Below are 22,996 nucleotides of genomic sequence, written 5' to 3' on the forward strand. Positions count from 1 at the left end.
CTACTGAATGTATATCCATTATTCTTAGATTAATAGGCAGGCTGAGGATCTTGTCTTTAGAAAGAAAAGATAATTCCTATTCTTTGGTAGTTTGCAAAACCATAAAAACATACCTACTCGAAGCCATTTTCTCAATAGTCACTCAGAGACCAGAAAATTTAGTATGCAAATACAGGGTAATAAAACCAATATAATATTTCCTGGTTTCAGTGAATGAAACTCTTCATTACCTTCACAAACCTTGTTTTTATGATGCTCAGTTTGCTTATTCACAAACATAATGGTAAAAATATTTGTCATATGTTAGAACTTTAATGCTCAATGATTAAGATATTTATCCAGTACATTGGAGATACTGGACTTCTATTTTCCTTATTTCATCAACTTCTTTCATAAAACACTGTGTGTTTTTTATTTGTTCAAAGAATATTTTTATGTTGGCCAACCACCAGATGGCAAAGGCCTATTATTATTTTCAGAGGAGATTTATTGATAATGTGGTACAAAGTTAAAAATGTAACCCAGATTGCTCAAGGGAGCATGCTCAGACTTCATGAGAAATACTTTATTAAGCACACTAAAAATGTATAAGTTTCAAGGGGTTGACACTCCCCTCTGACCACTAACTTCAGAAGAGCAATCCTTTTCCAGAGTTGGACACAAATGACAGTTACAATTTTTAGCGTCTACCATGTGCCAAGCACTGTTTTAAGTATTTCAGGGCTAAAACAAGAATAGCAACTTCCTACTGACAATCAGAATTCTCATCAGTAAAAAACTAAAACTAGGAAGCCTCCCATCTATTCCACTTTACCACTGACCTGACCTCTGTTGACCCAACTCATATCACCAAAATGTTGTCTTAAATTTCTTTATTTTAAAAAGGGTGGCGTGAGACTGGAAGCCGTCTACCTATTGCACATAACTAGTACAGTTTGTGGCAAACATTTATGAGCTTCCTGCAGTTGAGCAAATGTCATGATTGTTGCTATCTTTGAATAGTGGAGAAAAAGGTGTGGTGACTACCTTATATATTGCAGAGTGGTCTTCCCACATCCATCCATGGAGACCACTGGCTTCTAGCATTGCCCAACCCCAGTTGCCAAGCCCATCAGTTGCCTAGGGCTACCATAACAAAGTATCACAAACAAGGACTGTAAGCTACAGAAACGTATCATCTCATAGTTCTGGAGGCTAGAACTGAAATCTAGGTGTCGGCGGGTTGGCTCCTTACGAGGGTCACAAGGGAAGGATCTTTCCCAGGCTTCTCTGCTTGCTTGTACATGGCCATCACTCTGTATCTCTACACTGTCTTCCCTCTATGTGTGTCTGTCCCCAGATTTCCCTTTCATGAGGGACACCACCAGCCATATTGGATTAGGACCCATTCTAATGATCATTTTACCTCTTTGTAGTCACATTCTGAGATCCTATGAGTTAAGATTTCTACAAATGAATGGGGGGGGGCACACAATGCAACCCCTCCATCAAGCTTCACAGAATACTACTTAATGATACCTTGATTATGCTGACAATTTTTAATACTTCACCATAACCAAAGGACCCAAGCTTATGGTGAGATTTGGATACTATTAGAATGATGCTTGGGGCACCTGGGTGGCTCAGTCAGTTAAACATCTGACTTCGGCTCAGGTCACGATCTTGCAGTACCTGAGTTCAAGCCCCGTGTTGGGCTCTGTGCTGATAGCTCAGGGCCTGGAGCCTGCTTTAGATTCTGTGTCTCCCTCTCTCTCTCTGCCCCTCCTCCATTCACATCCTCCCTCTCTCTCTCTCTCAAAATTAAAAAAAAAAAAAAATGATGCTTTAGTGAAGGAATCAGAAGACCCAAGCTTATGGTGCGATTGGAAAATGTTAAAATGATGCTTTAGTTAAGGACCCAGGAACGCCAAAGTTCTGTCCTCCATGAACTTCCTAAGGGCCACACAATCACAAATGGGACTATTGCAAATGTGCCTGACACCCCGGTGTAAGGTCTATGGTAAAATCAGGTTGGAAGTCAAGGGCTAAATAGGGGCTTCTACCTAAATCCAGGTCTGATCTCTAGCCTCTGAGCCACAGCCACTGGGTCTCCCCAGCATCCATGCATCACCTGCCTGGGCCTAGCTTAAGAGGGACCCTGACCCTCTTACCAAGTGAGAGACAAGGAAGCATGTAAAGTTAATGTGCCCACTGGTGAATAATATGCAGCCTTCACCGCCCTGGAATCTGGCTGTACAGACTAGAATTTCTTCCTCTCAGGGAAGATAGGTAGTTTTCTCTCCTATAAGGAGGGAGAGAAATGGGTTCCAGATGCCATTGCCAGCCTCCCACATGACACATTGTGACCACCCCTGCCCAGTGGTCCACAAATGTTGACTTGTGGATGTTAACCAAGGCTAGATGCTCATACTGGAGCTCAGCCAAACTCCAATCACCTCAGAGCCTAGCAAATACAATGCTTGTGCTACATGGGGTCCCCATGCAGGGAAGTGGCAGCCGTGGCTTGTAAGTTAATAAAAGAAATAGTAGTTAATGGCCAAAATGCTTTCCATGACCATAGATGAGAACATCCAAGGGCAATAAACACTATTTATCCTAACGCACTGTTAATGGAATAAACTCTAGCTGCATTTTCCTGATTGTGATCTCACTGGAAGGATCGCCAGTACATGCCTTCCTCCTGAAGGGTCAAGTAGACAGAAACCCACATCAGATAGGATCTCACATGTTTTGAGTTTCTTTTTTAATTGAATTATGTAAGATCTTAACTCCTTATCTGCAAAAGCAGAATCACTGAGGAAGAAACTATAAACATTTTGCTAGAGATGGAAGTGAATCACTTTTTGGCCATATTTGAAATGTGGACAGAGATTCTGCATCTTGTCAACTTCGGGGTACAAATTAAATGTGAAGGGGGAAAAACCACTGGGATAAAGTGCTGCCCTCCTCCTACTATAGAGGGCCCCTACAAAGAGGGGCCCCTGGGAGACCAGCAAACCTGCAGAGTGCAAAGTCTTGCCCGAAAAAGGAAATGCAGAATGATAACATCTCTGTAGGCAAGGAAAGACACTGTGTTGGCATAATAGTACAAGACCCAGTTCGCAGGGCCTGAGTCCACACCCCAAATGTGCCCCCAGGACCAGGTACTAAACTTGTCTGAGCATCCATTTCCTCATCTGTAAAACGAGGATAATCACAACAGCGCATCAGTTGTGGGATGCACGTAACAGAAAACCCAGATAACAGAGGCTTAAACAAGAAGGGGAATGTGCTCTCCATTAAAAGAAAAGCAGATGGGCACCCAGGGCTGACATGGAAGCTCCAGGACATCCCATGCCCCCGGGTTCCTTCAAACCAGGGCCAGCATCATAGGCACGGGACCTGTGTTGTCTCAGAGCCCCACGCTTAGAAGGGCCCAGCACTGGGGTTCATTGCTCTGCTTGTTGGCATTTTTTTCATTATTAGTAAGTGTTGAATAAGGGCCCCCCATTTTCATTTCGTGCTGCCCCCTGCAAATTAGGTAGCTCACCTTGTTCACACTTTGTGGTTTTCTAATCCACCATCATTTCTGTGAGCAAGATCCTCCTCCTCCAGCCTTGAACTTTCTTGCTCAGTTAACTTCTATCTACATCCCAGAAGCCAGAAGTTATTCCCATGGCTACTCTCACCTGCAGAGGAGTCTTGGAAATAAGTTTCTCATAGGCACTCTGCCTTTCCCAACAAAATCAGTAGGATTTTAGCCTAAATCAGTAGGAACTATTAGCTCTTGATACAAAAATCAAAAGAGATCGTGGATATGGTAAAACACATACAATTACTTGCTCTAACATAGAAAGCAGGATAAAGCACAGATTATTTAGTATAATGAGACAAACCTCAAAATAAAAATGTTGAATATGATTAGGGATAAATAAAGACAAGGCAGATAATTTTGGAGTACTTCAATCATTCATATGCACATTGTGAGAATACTTATATGAGAAGTTTTAAGTAAAATGAATTACTAACAAAATTTCAAATTAAAATTTAAGACATATTGTATATAAGAAATTCACAAGCTAGTAGAGAAATAAGACAGCCTTGAAGGTAAGGTACATTCCAAATGAGAAATGACATAAAGTGCTATAGGAGAAATGATTGTTTCATGGTCCAATTAGTTTTAGGATATACTTCAAACTTTTTTTAATGTTTTATTTACTTTTTGAGAGAGAGAGACAGACAGACAGACAGACAGACAGACAGACTGTGAGTGGGGAGTGGGCAGAGAGAGGTGGGGACAGAAGATTTGAAGCAAGCTCTGCACTGACAGGTTGACAGCAGTGAGCCCAAGGCGGGGCTTGAACTCACAAACCATGAGATCATGACCTGAGCCAAAGTCAGACACTCAACCGACCTTGCCACCCAGGTGTGCCAGGATATACTTCATATTTAAAAGTGCTTCCTATATCAGATTCCAGAGCAGTAATGAAAGATTTCAGCCAAGCGTATGACATTTAAAATAATCATGAGAGTTTCCAGGAAGCTATTCATTTATGTGATTAAGCACATCACTGTTGAAAAGGAAATTGACAACTTCTTTTTTTCCCATCCTCGTCGAAAAAGGCATTTCCTATACAAAATGGTTTTGGAAAAGACAAAGTACTATGTAATATAACTGCTAATATGTGGGATGTTCATCTTTTCAAAACAACACTTACATCTTGTTACTTTCCTGACCAAAGATCTCCAATGACTTAATACCGTTTTCATCAAGTCTAAAGCCCTCCACCTCCCACCTACCAATCAAGGCCCACCTTATCTAGCCCCATCCCAGGGGCTTCTTTCCTTAGAAAGATAGAAATAGTACCCAAACTTCTTTCCTTAACCCCCCAGTGACTTTCTACCATAAATAAGAACGACAGCTAATGTGAAAGATGCATGTGTACACCCCACCTTTCAGAACCGGAGATAAGCAATGTTCAGATGAAAATTCATGTCCTTCCATAATTATATTAATAAACAAAAATAAAACTGAATGCATTCAGCATACTGTTAATGAAGTTAGAAACGGAATAATAAAAAAAAAGTTGAAATTAGTAATTTCAAAAACAGAAAAGGAGTAGAACTGATAAATAAAACCAAAGCTGTCTCTCTGAAAATATTCGCTGCCTAATCTAGTCCAGGGAAAGATACATCAGAAGTTACACAACAGGAGAAATGATGATAGGAAATAAAAGCAGAGACTGAAAACTTAAAGAATCAAAGAACTCCTTTGCTGACCTGAATGCAAATGCATTTGAAAATGTAGATGAGATTAACTATTTCTAGAAAAACATAATTTGCTAATCTAACTCCGGAAGAGAGAGAAAATCTAAACAGAGAAGGGGCGCCTGGGGGGCTCAGCTGGTTAAGCATCCAACTCTTCATCTCAGCTCAGGTCTTGATCTCAGGGTCATGAGTTTGGGCTCTGTGCTGGGCTCCATGATGGGCACCAAGCCCACTTAAAAAAAAATTATGAAAAGAGACATAGAAAATTACAGATCAATCTTATGAATATTGATGTAAAAATCCTAAATAAAATATTAGTGATGGAATGTATGGATACCAAGTAGAGTTAATGTGGGAATGCAAGTATAATTGCAATGTAGGAAATTTATTAACATAATTCATCATTTTGGTAAGTTACAGGGAAAATATAACCAGCTCCATAGACCTGTCAAAATCTAATCTCTACTACTGAATTTTTTTTAAGTTTTATTTATTGTGAGATAGAGTGCTCACAAACAGGGGAGGGGCAGAGAGAGGGGGGGAGAGAGAGAGAATCCCAAGCAGGCTCTGCACTGTCAGAGTAGAGCCCAATGAGGGGCTTGAACTCATGAACCATGAAATCATGACCTGACCCAAAATTAAGAGTTGGATGCTTAATCAACTGAGTTACACAGCGCCCCTCCACTACTGAATTTTTAAAAGATTCTTAATGAGGGGCACCTGGGTGGCTCAGTCAGTTGAGCATCCAACTTTGGCTCAGGTCATGATCTCAGGGTTTGTGAATTCCAGCCCCGCGTTGGGTTTTGTGCTGACAGCTAGGAGCCTGGAGCCTGCTTGCGATCCTGTGTCTCCCTCTCTCTCTCTCTCTGCCCCTTCCCACTCACACTCTGTCTCTGTCTCTGTCTCTCAAAAATAAACATTAAAAAGCTTTTTTTAAATAAATAAAAGATTCTTAATGAGAGAAAATGATGAACATTTTTTAAAGATGTCAATTTTAGACGAAAAGGCTGTAAGGGCTTAACGAGGAAACTCTGGAAACTCCCGCTGAAGTGTGAAAAAAGTCAGGTTGGTACTATTTCTATTAACACTGTTCTTAAGGTACTATCTAAAGCACCCATACGAGAAAGAAAACAGAGGAATAAATATTATAAAAGAGGAGGCAAGGCTTTGCTATTTGTAGGTTATATAATTGAGTACTTCGAAAATCAAGAGAATCGGTTAAAAATAAAAACCACTAGAAATAAGAAAACACATTAATCTAGCAAGCTGTGATATTAATATACAGAAACCAAAAGTCTCAATACATACTAACAGAAAATATAATGAAAGAAAAGACTCCGTTGGCAACAAATAGATAAAATACCTAGGAAGAAACATAAGACCAATTTGACAAAAATTTTTAAATGTTCTTGCAGGATGAAGAAGTAGAATGGAACAAAAATAGAAGAACTTATTCTTAGAGAGTAAGATTCAAAACCATCAAGTTTTCCTAAGTTAATTTACAAACTTAAAATGATCACAAAAAAACATCCAACAGGAATGTTTTTTTGTTGTTTGTCATTGCTGTTGTTACTTACTGGGACAACACTAACTGAATCTGAAAACTACATTTTTAAAAAATTTTATTTATTTATTTGAGAGAGAGAGAGAGAGAGAGTGCCAGCGAGTGGGGGAGGGGCAGAGAGAGAGAGAAAGAGAGAGAATCCCAAGCAGTCTCTGGGCTGTCAGCATAGAGCTCTTCGCAGGGTTCAAACTCACAAAACCACAAGATCATGACTTGAGCCAAATCAAGAGCCGACGCTTAACTGACTAAGCCACACAGGCGCCCTTGAAAACCACATTTAAAAAAATCAGTAAACACTGGGAGCACCTCGGTGGCTCAGTTGGCTAAGCAACTGACTCCTGATTTGGGCTCAAAGTCATGATCCCTGGTTCATGAGTTCGAGACCCATATGGGGCTCTGTGCTGACAGTCTGGAGCCTACGTGGGACACTCTAAATAAATAAACAAACTTTAAATTAAAAAAAAAAACAAATAAATATAAAAAATCAGCAAATGCTAATAGCAAAGAGAACTCTGAAAGGAGGATCTGTGAGAGGAAACCAACTCTGCTTGATTTTCAGCCATGCTCAGAAGATGAGATGGCTGGGTCCTGACATGTGAACAGACAGCAAACCAATCAGACAGAAGAGAAACCCCAAGGAGAGAGGCAGATACATACAGGACTTTGGCACATAAAGGTGGTATTTCAAAGCAGGAGGAGGGGTAAAAGGAATATTTAATAAGTGGTGCTGGTATAAATCATTGGCCATCTGGGGAAAAAAAAGGGAGAACATAATTTATCTCATAAGACGTGCCAGGATAAATTTTAGATGGCTCAAAGATTTAAATGTGTGAAGTGAAAGAACCAAACTTCTAGGAGAAATAAGGGAAAATTCATGTAATCTCAGAGTGGGAAAGACATTTATAACATGACTTAAAGTTCTGACAGCATGAAAGAAAATGACAAGTTAAAACCAAAAACACCTGCACACATAAAACACTATAAACAGGAGACAAATGACAAACTTGGAAAAATGTTTGCATCTCATATAGCAGATAAAGGGCTAACTTCCACAACATACACAGTACCTGTAAATTGATAACGGAAAGCACAGAACAGTTTTAAAATGTGCAAAGGGTACGAACAGCCAAATCAGAAAAACAAATGGCCCTTACACTTTTGAAAAAAGCTCAAACTCACTCCTCTTTTTTTTAAAAGGCAAACTAAGACTACACTAAGACACCATTTCTCCCATCAGATAGGCACAAATGAAAAGTTTATAATGTGTGTTGGCAAGGCTGTAGGGAAACTGTTGATTCATTTGTTTCTGTTGGAAATAGAAACTGATACATCCCCTATGTAGGACAGTTTGGCAGTATCCGTTAAAATGACAAATGCATAAATCACTTTCCTACTTCTCCCGCTAGGAATGTGCTTTACAAGTACATTTTCATGCATACAATGAGAATAAGGACATTTGCTTTGTTCATAGCAGTAAAAGACTGGAAATGACAAAAAAGATGCATCACCAGAAAATAATGAAACTATGGTTAATTAAATTGTGATATGCCTGTACAGCTCTAAAAATTTCTATGCAGCTGTAAAAAAGAAATGAGCAAGCTCTTCAGCTATTGATATAAAAAGATGTCCAAGATATATTAAGTAGAAAAAAGCAACATGTAGGTCAATGTATATTGTATGCTATAATTTATCTTTTAAAAAAAGAAATTCCTGTGATGCCTGGGTGGCTCAAGGATGCCTTGAGCGTCCCACTTCGGTTCAGGCCATGATCTCCTGGTTCGTGAGTTCAAGCCCGACGTCAAGCTCACAGCTGTCAGTGCAGAGCCCGCTTCGGATCCTGTCCCCCCTCTCTCTGTCCCACCCCTGCTTGTCCTCTCTCAAAGATAAATAAAACATTTAAAAAATAAATAAATTACTAGTAACAGTTTAATGTGTGGGGACGGAGAACAGAAACTGGGCCAAGAATAAGTAGAAGACATTTCAACGATATATTTCTATATTTTTAGTGTTTGAACTATGTAACTATGTATATACTCAAATATTAAACATAAAACAATGATAACGAATATTCAGTGTGTGTTATATGCCAAGCACATTGAAATGACCTGAGAACTACCTGCCTGGGGTTGGTGTTTCAACATCTGAATAAGGCTGGTAAAGTGGGTCAGAGACAGATTTTGGAGGGCCTTGAGTGTTCTCCAAACTAGGCTTCAAAGCATAAAAGTGGGAGCCACCCAAACTTTTCAGGATGTGTATTTAGGGTGATTACATAGGATGGTTTGGAGGAAATGCAATGCGAGACAAAACAGCCGGTTCTGAGGTTATTACCCAAACATTAGGAAGCAATTACGTCTGGTCAGTAGGAAATCAGGCCGAGTGGGAATAAGGAAGGACTAAGTGTCCAGACAGTGAAGGGTGGACAGGATGTGATCAGTGGAGAGGGCAGGCTGGGCACTCCAGGAGGACGGAGCAGGATGAACGTGGATGGGAAGGAACAGGATATGTGCAGGCAAGAGCAAGGACCCACTCCTGTGAGTATGGCCCGGGGTGAGAGGGCACAGGTTCCACAGAAAGCAGCCTGGGTTAAAATTCTGAATCTTATCGGGGCGCCTTGGGTGACTCAGTCAGTTGAGTGACTTTTGATTTCAGCTCAGGTCATGATCCCAGGGTCGTAGGATAGAGCCCTGCATCAGGCTCTGTGCTGAGAGTGGAACCTGCTTGAGATTCTCCCTCTCTCTCTCTCTCTCTCTCCCTCCCTCCCTCTCCCCTGCTTGTGTGCTCTCTAAAATAAAAAAATTTTAAATATTCTATTAAAAAAATCTTGAATCTTATCCTTATCCCTTTGTGCCTGCATTTCCCCATCTGCAAAATGGGGGTAACAGCACTTCCTACTCTGCGGGGCTGACAGGACGACTAAATAAGATCACATGCAAGAAGTCCTTCCAGTCCCCAAAGAACAGCCGGTGGTCGATAAATGCTAGTTTTCTCTGGAACATAACATTTAGATTATTTCCAAGGAACTCATTTTTTACATTATCTGTGTTTCGTAAGTTCAGGTGAAATGTGCTACATAAATTCAGATTCAGATTCACAGAGAAAATTTTTAAATTTCTCAATGTGGTATTTTGCTGTTTGAACACAGGAGCTTTTCAGAAATGTGACGTATGCAGTTCAAGCCCTTACTGTACATCATTATGCATTAGAAATCCTGAAAGGTGACGATGTCGCTTCAGTTCGATAGCAAAGGATGGGGGCGCCTGGGTGGCTCAGTTGGTTAAGTGTCTGACTTGGGTTCAGGTCATGATCTCGCGGTTTGTGAACTCAAGCCCTGCGTCAGGCTCTGTGCTGACAGTTCAGAGTCTGGAGCCTGCTTGGGATTCTGTGTCTCCTCTCTGCCCCACCCCACCCACACTCTGTGTCTCTCTCTCTCTCAAAAATAAATAAACATCAAAAAAAATTTTTTTAAAAAGATAACAAAGGCTGGTGAACTCATGTTTAAGTACGTGCTCCTCCCTTGAATTATCTTTCTTTTTTTTCTTACAGTGGAATCTTCACACTGACATCAAATATGTGACAATTTAGTACATCAGTAATTTCAAGATGATAAGCCCTCTTAGAGAAAAAATATCAAATTTCAGTGAACTTATTTTTAAGCCTAAGAAAGGCATACAGAAAATACACGTAAAATATATAGGGTATTAAAATGGTAAAGATAATAAGCTGGAAAGAGATTTGACAAATTTACATGTTAATTCTAAAAAGCATTTACTCAACACATTCTCTGCATTTTCTGAGTCTCCCTAAATTCTTTATGTACTTTTAATCTATCAACATAATTGAAATAGGTTCTAAAAAACATTCACTAATAAACTGATGGGCTGATAGGAAGAGATGTGTCCAAAGTTCTTTATTCACATCCCTTAATGGTACACAGTGTAAGTCACTTGGGCTTTCTATTTCCATATATGTCCATATAATTCAAATTGACTCTGTTACAATTAGGGAAGAGAAAGGAAAATGAGGAAGCTATTTTAAAAGATGAAAAATTTTCAAGTTAAAAGCAAAGCATGTCTTAAGTACCGTGGGGAAGTGTTTTGACACCACTGGGTGGGATAAGACCAAGATCTGATTACAGCAGATCCATTCTTAGGACACTTATTTCCCTTCTTGCTTCTTCCTGTCCTGCAATCCTGCGTTCTATGCTCAGCAGCACGATCTAATTGGAAGAGAAAATAGTCTGGACTGAGAACTAAAGTCTGATCCCAGCTACACTTACTACTTTAGCAAATACCCAAGCATCTTCACGGCTTGGTCTTTCATTGGGATAATAAATTGTTATTCTGTCATTGGCTTATTTTTTTAAGTCAACTTCATTGAGGTACAATTTACAAACATTAAGCTATATCCATTAAAAATTGTACACTTTGATTAATTTTGCCTTATATATAAACTCATGAAAACACCACTGTCAAAATAAGGAACACATTGTTGATAATACTTGGTATTGTCAGATTTCTTTTGTTTTAATTTATCCTAGTGGGTATGTAGTAGTATCTCATTGTTTTTAATTTGCATTTTCTATTGGCTAGTGATATTGAGCATCTTTTCATGTTTTTACTTGGCCATTTGTGAAATGTCCAATCCTATGCCCATTTTTTTAAATTGGGTTGTCTTTAAGAATTGAGTTCTAAGAGTACTTTACATATTCTAGATATAAACCCTTTGACACAAAGATCCATGTTTTGCAAATATTTCCTCCCAATCGATGGCCTGTCTTTTAGGCTTTGTTTTCTTACCTATATCTATGGGAGAGCAAATGCTTTTTATTTTAAAGAAGTCCATTCTAGTGTGTCTTTCCTTTGTGCTTTTCATCTTCTGTTTAGCAAACCTTTTCCTCATCCGGTGTCACAAAAAATTTTTTTTCTTCATTTTCTGCTAGAAGTTTTACAGTTTGAGATTCTACATTTAGGTTTATGACCCATTACAAGTTAATTACTGTATGTGATATGAGGAAAGAGTCAATGCATTTTTTTCCCATATGGAAAGACCACTTTTTTATTGGCATATAACATTATATTAGTTTCAGGTATATAACATAATGATTCACTATTTGTATATACTGTGAAATGATCTCCACAATTCTATTAACATCCATCACCACACAAAGTCACAAAATTTTTGTTCTGAGAGCTTTTAAGATCTACACTATTATGAACTTACAAATAAAGACTTTCCTTTCCCCATTGAATTGCTTCGTGTCTTTATAAAAAATCAATTGATTAAATATGTGTAGAACTATTTTTGGAGTCTGTTGTGTTTCATTGATTTATCAATATACCTATCCTTTTGTTTATAGTACAGCCTTGATTATTGGAACTTTATAGTAAGTCCTGCAACTTTGTTCTTTTTGGGGCAATTCCAAGCCCTTTGAATCCATATAAATTTTAACATCAGTATGTAAACTTCTAGGGATTTTTATTGGGATTGAATTAAATGTATGGGTCAATTTAGGAAGAATTGACATCTTAAAATTGAGTCTTTCAATCCATAAGATAATATATCTTCCCATTCACTTACACCTTTTAAAATTTCAGCCATGTCCTGTGGTTTTCAGTGAACATCTGTTTAAATATATTCCTAAATATTCTGATTTAGGCAGCTATTATAAACAGAATTGTTTTTCTATTTCATTTCACAATTTTTCCTGTTAGAATATAATAATAGAATTGATTTTTAAAATTTTAGCTTTATATACTATGACTTTCCATACTCACTTATTACTTCTAGTTGTGCAGATCTTCAGGGTTCTCTATGTAAACAAGCATATTAGCTACTGTTTAAGAAAAACCCAGTCCTCCTCCTGTGTGTCTCCTTTCTTCTCACACCACTACCACCCTTACAACACTCCCAACACCAGACGAGGGTTTTCCCTACAACAAGCAATTCTCTGTGACACCAGCTGGGTTTCTTACATTTTAACTCAATTCTGACACTCTACCTAGAGATAGCTTTAGAACCTACAGGTTAAGGGCTCAGCCCCACAAGACTGTCCTCCACTTCAGATGCCAATTGCAAATACTAGTAGGTCCCCAAGACTGTCCACAATTCTGCCTGACTTAGCTACAAATCATGGCTTCCATGACCTCTTCCCCCTTTGGATTCTAAATTTGCTAGAGTGGCTCACAGAACTCAGGGAAACACTTATGTTAACCCATTTATTGAAGGATATGATAAGGGATACAGATGAACAACCAGATAAAGAAGTACATAGAGTGAGGTCTGGGAGAATGCCAAGTACAGAGGCTTTTGTGCCTGTGGAGTTGGGCTGTGTTACCCTCCCAGTATGTAGATGTGTTCACCAACCTGCAAGCTCTCTGAATCTAATACTTTGTGAATTTTTATGGAGGCTTCCTCACATAGGCTTGATCAATCATTAACTCTATTTCTAGCCCTCCTCCCTTCTCAAGAGAATGAGAGTGGGGTTGGGTATCCTGAAAATTTCAAGCTTCTAATCATGGCTTGGTCTTTCCTGTGATCAGTGCTTATCTAGGAGCCCAGTCAGAGTCATCTCACTAGAACAAAAAACATTCCTATCACTCAGGAAATTACAAGGGTTTCAAGAGCCCTGTGTCAGAAACCAGGTCTAAAGACCAAATATTAGAACTAAAGATGCCCCTAGTTCTATTACCACTTGGGAAATTGCAAGGATTTTAGAAGTTCTGTGCCAGGAACTCAGGACAGAGACCAATATACGTATTTTTCCATTATTTCACATCGAAAATGACCATTTTACTTCCTCCTTTCCAATCTTTATCATTTTATTTCTTTTTCTTCCTCTACTGCAATGGCTAGGACCTTCAATTCAATGTTGAGTAAAAGTGGAAAAATGGAGCACATTACCTTACTCTTGATTCTAGTAGAAAATAATTTAATATTTCAACAGGAACATATGATGTTAGCTGGAGGTTTTTCATAGATGCTTTTTACGAGTTGAAGTACCCTTACATTCTTTGTTTAGTGAGAACTGATCTTCTGAATGGATGTTGAATTATGTCATATTATTTCCTATGTATTAAAATTGTCATATGGTTTTCTCCTTTATTCTATTAATATGGTGAAATATTAATTTTCTAATATTAAACAACTTTGAGAGAGTGATACCAGTAAGATGGTGGAATAGGAGTTTTCAGAGCTTATACCCTCACAGAAATATTACTTAGACCAACTATCCATGCACAAAAATACCTTTATAAAGACTAAGGACTCCAGGCAAGGGATTACAGCACTTGGATGGAGCACAGGAGTAAGAAAAGATACGTTGAAGCAGGTAGGAAAGATAGCTTCACATTACTCCTGTCACCATTCCCCCGAGACCCAGCAGCCCAGCTTGGAGAAGGACAAAAGAGAGTTACAAAGTGTTACTCGTCTTCTATCTTCTTAAAAAAAAAAAAAGTGACATCACTGGGCCTGGAGTTTTCTTTATAGGAAGGTTTCTGATAGTTACAGAGTTACTATAGTTTAATGGTTATAGAGCTATTCTTATTTTCTGTTCCATCTTGGGTCAATTTGGTAAGTTGTATTTTTCAAAGAAGTTGTCCAATTCATCACAATTATTGTTTGTTGGAATCAAGTTGTTCATGATCAAGTTGTTCTTATTATGCTTTTAATATATGTAGGATTTGTAGTGATATCCCTTCTTTCAATCACGATATTGGTAACTTGTGTTCTCTCTCTCTCTCTTTTCATCAACCTTGCTCAGGACTTACCAGTTTTGAACTTTTCAACCAACAAGGCTCCAGTTTTGTTAATTTCCTCTGTTGGTTAATATGTTCTATTTAACTGATTTCTGATCTATTCTTTCCCTCTAATTTGTTTGGTTACTTTGCTCTTCTTTCCAGAGCTTCCTAAGGTAAGAACTTAAATGATGAAAGTCGACTTTTCTCCTGGAATAAGGACTTAAAACTACACATTTCTATGTAAGCATTGCTTTAGCTGCATCCTACAAATTCTGATATGTTGTACTTTCATGATCATTTAGGAGAAAATATCTTCTAACCTCTCTACGGTTTCTTCTTTGGCCTGTGGAAATATATTCCATGTGGCTGCAATCCTTTTAAATTTATTGAGACTTGTTTTATAGCATAGCATAAGCTTTATCTTTGTGAATGTACCATGTGTTCCTGAAAAAAAAAATGTATTCTTCAGTTGTTGTGTTTTAGATTCTATAAAAATCAATTATGCTCATTCATGATAAAAAAAAAAACCCCCTCAGTAAATCAGAAATAAAGGGAAATTCCTTAACTTGATAAAGAATATTTATCAAAAAAAACTATAGCTAATATTACACTTAATGATGAAAAACTAGAAGCTTTCCCACTAAGATTAAGTACCAGGCAAGGGCATCCCTCCTAACCATAATTTCTCAACATCATACTGGAAGTCTTAGATAATGCAATAAGACAAGAAAAGGAAGTTAAAGGTTTCAGATTGGGAAGGAAGAAATAAAACTGTTTTTGTTCACAGACAACATGATCATCTATGTAGAAAATCCAAAAGAACCAACAAAAAACTCCTGGAACTAATGAAGAATTATAGCAAGGTTGAAGGATACAAGGTTTAATATACAAAAACTAATCACTTTCCCATACATCAATTATTAATAAGTGGAATTTGAAATAAAAAACACAATACTGTTTATATTAACACTCTCAAAACTGAAATACTAGTATTTGAGAAACACAACAGATGAACATAGGGGAAGGGAAGGAAAAATAAGATAAAAACAGAAAAGGAGACAAACCATAAGAGACTCTTAAATACAGAGAACAAACTGAGAGTTGCTGGAGGAGAGGTGTGGAGGTATGGGTTAAATGGGTGATGGACATTAATGAGGGCACTTTCTGGGATGAGCACTGGGTGTCATATGTAAGAGATGAACCATTGGTCTCTACTCCTGAAGCCAAGACTACACTCTATGTTAACTAACTTCAATTTAAATTCAAAAAGAAGAAAAAATACTTAGTATAAACATAACAAAGTAATGAATAAAACTACAAAGTCTGATGAACAAAATCAAAGAAGAACTTACTAATTGGAGAGACATTCCATATTGATGGATAGGAGGACTCAATACTGTCAAGATGTCAATTCTTCCCAACCTGATCTATAGAGTCAATGCAATCCCAGCAAGTTATTTTGTGGATATCAGCAAAGTGGGGTTTCCATGGGGAGGCAAAAGACCTAGAATAACCAACACAATACTGAAGAAGAAATTGGAGGAATGGTATTGACTTGACTTCTATTCTTACTATAAAGCTACAGTAAGCAAAATAGTGTAGTATTAGTGAAAGAACAGACATACGGATTAATAGAAGAGAACAGAAATAGACCCATATATATAGTCAACTGACTTTAACAAAAAAGCAAAGGCAACACAATGAACAAAGATAGTCTTTTCAACAAATGGTGCTAGAACAACTGGACATCCACATGCAAAAAAGTGAACCTAGAAACTGACCTTAAAATACAGGCCAAAAATCTGAAAAGACACCACCAAAGAAGAAATACAGATGGCAAATAAATATGAAAAGATGCTCCACATTAGGGAAATGTAAATTAAACAACATTGAGATACCATGTCACTCCTATTCAAATGGCCAAAATCTTGAACACTGACAACACCAGATGTGAGGAGGATGTGGAGAAACAGGGACTCTCATTCAGTGCTCATGGGCATGCAAAATGGATGTCTCTTTGGAAAACAGCTTAGTGGTTTCTTGTAAAACTAAATATACCCTGGAACCAGAAAAGACCCCAAATAGCCAAAGCAATCCTGAAAAAGAAAAAGCTGCAGGCATCACAATTCCGGACTTCAAGTTGTATTACAAAGCTGTAATCATCAAGACAGTATGGTATTTGTACAAGAACAGACACATAGATCAATGGAATAGAACTGAGAATCCAGAAATGGACCCACAAACGTATGGCCAACTAATCTTTGACAAAGCAGGAAAGAGTATCCAATGGAATAAAGACGGTCTCTTCAGCAAATGGTGTTAGGAAAACTGGATAGTGACATGCAGAAGAATGAACCTTACACCATACACAAAAATAAATTCAAAATGGATGAAAGACCTAAACGTAAGACAGGAAGCCATCAAAATCCTAGAAGAGAAAACAGGCAACAACCTCCTTGACCTTGGCCACAGCAGCTTCTTACTTGACACATCTTCAGAGGCAAGGGAAACAAAAGCAAAAATGAACTATTGGGACCTCATCAAAATAAAAAGCTGCACAGCAAAGGAAACAATCAACAAAACTAAAAGGCAACTGACAGAAAGGAAAAGATATTCGCAAATGACATATCAGATAAAGGATTAGCATCCAAAATCTATAATGAACTTATCAAACTCAACACCCAAAAAACAAATAATCCAGTGAAGAAATAGGCAGAAGACATGAGTAGACACTTTTCCAAAGAAGACATCCACATGGATCACAGACACATGAAAAGATGCTCAACATCACTCATCATCAGGGAAATACAAACCAAAACCACAATGAGATACCACCTCACACCTGTCAGAATGGCTAACATTAACAGTTCATGCAACAGCAGATGTTGGCAAGGATGCGGAGAAAGAAGAATCCTTTTGCACTGCTGGTGGCAAACAAACTGTTGCAGCCACTCTGGAAAACAGTATGGAGGTTCCTCCAAAAATTAAAGATAGAACTACCCTAAGACCCAGCAATTGCACTACTAGGCATTTATCCCAAGGATACAGGAGTGCCGATTCGAAGGGGCACATGCACCCCAATGTTTACAGCCACACTATTGACAATAGCCAAAGTATGGAAAAAGCCCAAATGTCCATTGACTGATGAATGGATAAAGAAGATGTGGTATATATATACAATGGAATACTACTCAGTGATCAAAAAGAACGAAATCTTGCCATTTGCAACTATGTGGATGGAACTGGAGGGTATTATGCTAAGTGAAATAAGTCAGTCAGATAAAGACAAATATACGATTTCACTCATATGTGGAATTTGAGAAACTTAACAGATGAACAAAAGGGAAGAGAAGCAAACTGAGGGTTTGCTGAAGAGAACTGAAGAGAAAACAAACTGAGGGTTGATGGGGGTGGGGTGGGGGGGCGGGGAAAATGGGAGATGGGCATTGAGGAGGGCACTTTTTCGGAAGAGAACTAGGTGTTGTATGTAAGTGATGAACCACAGGAATCTACTCCTGAAACCTGGACTTCACTGTATACACTATATATTAGCTAATGTGACAATAAATTATTAAAAAATAAAATAAATAAAAATAAAATAAATACACACACACATACCAGGGAGCATTTTTTCAGGAAATCCATTTTTCAGTTTCAGTAAAACTGAAATGGAAGAACTCTACATGCATATTGCTAAGTGAAAGAAGCCAATCTAAAAGGACTACAAACTGCATGATTCCATCTATATAACCTTCTGGAAAAGAGACAACTATGGAGAGCATAAAAGGATGAGTGGTTGCCAGGGATTGGGAGTTGGAGTTGGGAACGATGAATACACAAAGCACAGAGAATTTCTAGAGCAGTAAAAATACTCTCTGTTTGATACCTAATTATGGATACATGTCCAAATATACATTTGTCCAAATTCATAGAATGTACAACGGCAAGAGTGAACCATAATGTAAACTATGGACTTTGGGTGATGATGTGTCAACATATGTTTATCAATTGTAACAAATATGCCATTTGGGGATATTGATAATGGGGGAGGCTGTGGGGGGGGGCAAAGGATATAAGGAACTCTCTGGCCCTTTCCCTCAATTTTGCTGTGAACCTTAAACTGCTCTAAAAAAAATAATGTCTAAATAAAAACAATTGATTTTAAAAATCAATTAGGTCAAGATGATTGATAGTGTTCAGATCATCTGTGTCTTTACTGACACTTTGTCTAGTTATCATAGCAATTGCTCTGCAAGAGATGTTAAAACTTCCCACTATGGTTATGATACTATTCCATCAATTTTGTTTCTTTTATTTAGAGTCTGTTTGAGATGCATACACATTTATGATTGTTTTATCATCCTAATAGGGGTTTTCATTCATTATGTAATGTTCCTATTTATTTCTGGTAATACTCTTTGTTTGGAAGTCTATTTTATCTGATAGTAATATAAGCCACTTCAATTTTCTTATGGTGTGTGTGGGTGTGTGTGTGGGTGTGTGGGTGTGATATGTCCTTTTCCAACCATTTCTTTGTCAACCTTTTTGTCTTTGTATTTTTTATTAAATGTTATATTTTCATTTCTAACATTTTCACTTCATACATTTTCAATTTCTCTTGAGATTTCCTGTCTTCTCATTTATTAGAAGCATTTTTTAAATCCCACTGAGCATAATTATAACAGCTGCTTTAAACTTCCTGATTGTCCTCTCTCTTGAAATTAGGTCACATTTTTCTGCTTCTTCATATTTTGAATAGTTTTGGATTGTATCCTGGACATCATGAATGTTAATACTGTCAAGACTGAATTTTGTAGTATTTATCCCACTGTGATATTTCTTTTTAACAGGCAATTGACTTGGTGAGACTCCAACTCAAACTCTGCCTCACCTGGGGCAGGTAGCAGTTAAATGTCAGGTCACTACTCCAAACCTCAGCTGCAAGCTGCTTTGAGTCTCTGCCTTGTGTGGGATGTGGGTCAGCTAGAGACTTGGACAGAGTTCAAACACAGGTCACTTCTTCTCTGAGTGATCCCTCACTCTCTCATGGTTGGGCTCCATCATCTGGTTTTTCGGGCCAGAAATCTGACAGGCTTTCCATTGGAATTTTAGCCACCCACACAACCTTTGCAACTATGACCCGTCCTCTGGCCAAAGCTGAATACCAGGAAACTCACCTTCCCCCAGGTTTCATCTCCCCTCTGTCTGCTTTTGTTCACTCTCAAAACCCCTTAGGTAGTTGTTTTTGTAGTTTATCTAGAGTTGATAGTTGCAGTTTGTGAAAGGGTTCATCTGTTAAGAGCCTGTTCCACTGTAACACTGGGTATGTTTCTTCAACGTTGCTTATGCACGACCTAGTGAAAAGCTCTCAACATGGACTGGTGTCTCTGATCCCGAATAAACTTATTAAAAGGATACAATGTGATCGTACCTTGGAAAATGCTTTTGGCATGTTAAATATACTGTCAGGTAAAAGGAGGCATTTAAACATACACAGAAATTGACCAGTTTCCAAAGATATAAATATGGCCCAAACAAATATTAAGAAAACTACATTAAAATCTTAAGGAACCAGAAACATGGGTTGGGGGAGACACTCACTGTAGGGTGATAGGGAAGCCATCTGGTCATTGGATTCATGACCTCAATTATTTTTAATCTATGACTCTATAGCAAAAAGTGATGAGGTCTTCATTGGGATTGGAAATGAGAAAAACTGTGGCTTCGTTTCTGGCGAATTTGTAGGAGATGTGACACTCGAGTTGCATACACCTAGTTCCTACGAAAAATTTATATGGCAAAGCTTAGAGGTCTAAACTAAAGCTTGGAAAGACAGCAAACATCCCCAGGGCTCAGAGTACACTGAAATGCACACTATCTAACTACATTCCTTTCAGGATCTCTAATTTATAAAGAAAGTTCAAGAACTGCTTTAGAGATAGGAATTGTCTATTCAAACATTAAAGCAGACCCAAGCAGTAAAACAATCTTTAAAATTGGCCATTTAGTCCCAGAAGAGATCCCCTCTCAAACTGCTAAACTGGAGTTGCTAAATCTAGCATTTCTTGCCCAAGAATTTTCACAGGTGTTCATTTGCATGTGTAAGATTCCTCTTGCTACATAAGTTTTTAAGTCAGTTTAAGTTGTTTAAATCAGATTTCAAGTCTAATTTGTGAGACTATCCATTCCCATAGCAGAGACAGCAATTTTTCTAAATTTCCAGCCATTCCTGGGATTAAAGAGTTAGAAAATAGAAAGGCAAAATTTAAACCCCAATCTACTGGTCTCAGCTCACATCAAAGTCCCAAGCTTAAAAAATGTCAGGGAAGCCTGGGTGGCTCAGTTGGGTTAAGTGTCCACCTTCGGCTCAGATCATGATACTGCAGTTCGTGAGTTCAAGCCCCGCCTCGGGCTCTGTGTTGACAGCTCAGAGCCTGGAGCCTGCTTCGGATTCTGTGTCTCCGTCTCTCTCTGCCCCTCCTCTGTTTATGCTCTGTCTCTCAAAAATAGATAAGCAGTAAAAAAAATTTTTTTTTTTTTTACCCTTGCCTCAACTGTCTTCCCCATGCAATTTATAAAACGTTATTCAGGTCTCAGAGGATGTCAATTTGTTCATGGCATCCCTTCCATAGCCACCATTACTCCTGGATGGAACCCCTCATAGCCCTGCCCCGGAAGCATGGCAGGCTAGACCCGCCATCATCTGCCTCTGCCTATTTTCCCGGCCCACTGCTGCAGGGGCATCCTGTACCACCTGCTCTTGCCCGGCGTCCAGCTCCCACACACATGCAAAGCCACACCTGTGGCTCTGTTCATTCCAATTCCTCTACCTGGACCGTCTACACAGTCCACACTCCCCCAACTCCACTGCTGTGTGGACACCTTCTCTCTTCCATGAAGCCCTCACAGAGCCCATCTCCACTCCAGTGTAAAACTGACCCTTCCTCTTCTGTACCCCAAATCTTAATGTCCTTATGTTTTCATGTTTCTCTCTGCCTAGTACACTGTAACTTATTTGAGGGCAAAAATGGATCACGTTTCTTCTTTGCATTCCCCAGTTCTAAAAATCATCCTCACATGCTTTAATGAAAGAAGCAACACATGAATGCACACTCTTTAATTCAACCAGGAAAATAGGACAGTGGTTCCCCACACACAATGTACCTCCTTACATCTCAGCTTCACACAAAACTTTCTCTGAAGTCAAATTTCTCCAAACTACAACCATTCATCTTTCCACCACTTCCTTCAATACCATCAACTTCAAAGGTTCCATGACTTAACCCTTTCATTTTAATCCTCCTTTCCTAATACACTCTAGATCCCAAACTCCTTGGGAGGACAATGCAGGCATTATCTTTCTTTTACGTCAAACATTTACTGAGCTCCTTCTTTGTACTAGGTGCTAGAACTAGATGGGGATCTGGGGGATTTATCTCCTGCCATCTCAGTTAATCCTCACAACAACTTTGTGGGATGAATATTAATATCCGTGTTTGTACAAATGGGGAAACGAAGTAACTTTCCAAAGGTCACATGGTTAATGAGAGAAAAAGGTAGCATCTGAACATAGATTGACCATATTCTGAAGACACATCCCTTTTCCCCATTCTTGCATGGGGGATAAGGGACAAATATTCTAGGCTGGATACTGATTTTATGCCCTTCCTATAATACACCCATTACAGTTCATGGAATTGAAATATTTTTAAAACCACAGAGTAGTTCCCATCAAGATGGGTAAAACTTCTGACAAGAGATAAAAGAAAGAACCTTCTGGCTTTAAGTTAAAACCACATGTACGCAAAGGTCATTTTGTTACTCAAGACCATTATTCCTCTGTCTTTAGCTGTAAGACACCCAAGCACCGTGGGTATGGAAGGAGAACAGCTGAGGGACTTCCCCAAGGAAAGATCATAGGTGCATGGGCTTTTACACAGTCTGCCAAATTCACTTCAAAAAACGTTATTCAGGTCTCAGATCCTTTGACAAAAACAATTCTTATTTTTAAGAATAGGAAGAGTTGGGGGTTTTTTATATCTTCTTACAAGAAATTTCCATCCATTGGCTTTTAATTTTACTTTTCATTCAAAAGCACAGCATGTTTTTATATTGAAAACTTCCTAGGAAGCGGAGAGCCATTTTCTCACACTCTGAGTCACGGTTTTGCTCTGATGAGGTAAACAGCATACATCCTGAAACTCTTACTAGACAGAGCCACTGAAACCTCTTAGATCAAAAGGAAACGATGGGTAAATACTTTGATTCTGGGTTCCTCTGTAGGAAATGGAAAAACAGAGAAGCGGGAATCTTAAACATTAGCATCAGGTTCAAATAACAACGTTGCAGAGGAACAAGAACTGATCTGGAAACAGGTTCTTTGAAGTCAGGCCCAGGTTTTGAGGGGCCTGCCACTTACACAATTTTGGAAGCCCCCTGTGAGAAAAAG

General features: G+C 38.6%; 1 long non-coding RNA gene across 2 annotated transcripts in view; it reads right to left on the reverse strand.

The window, feature by feature from the left end:
• Window positions 1-22,996, reverse strand: part of LOC128315458 (uncharacterized) — a 97,716-nt gene that overhangs the window by 61,340 nt on the left and 13,380 nt on the right. The window lies entirely within an intron of this gene.

Source organism: Acinonyx jubatus, chromosome B2 (genome assembly GCF_027475565.1).
Source record: "Acinonyx jubatus isolate Ajub_Pintada_27869175 chromosome B2, VMU_Ajub_asm_v1.0, whole genome shotgun sequence".
NCBI lineage: Eukaryota > Metazoa > Chordata > Mammalia > Carnivora > Felidae > Acinonyx > Acinonyx jubatus.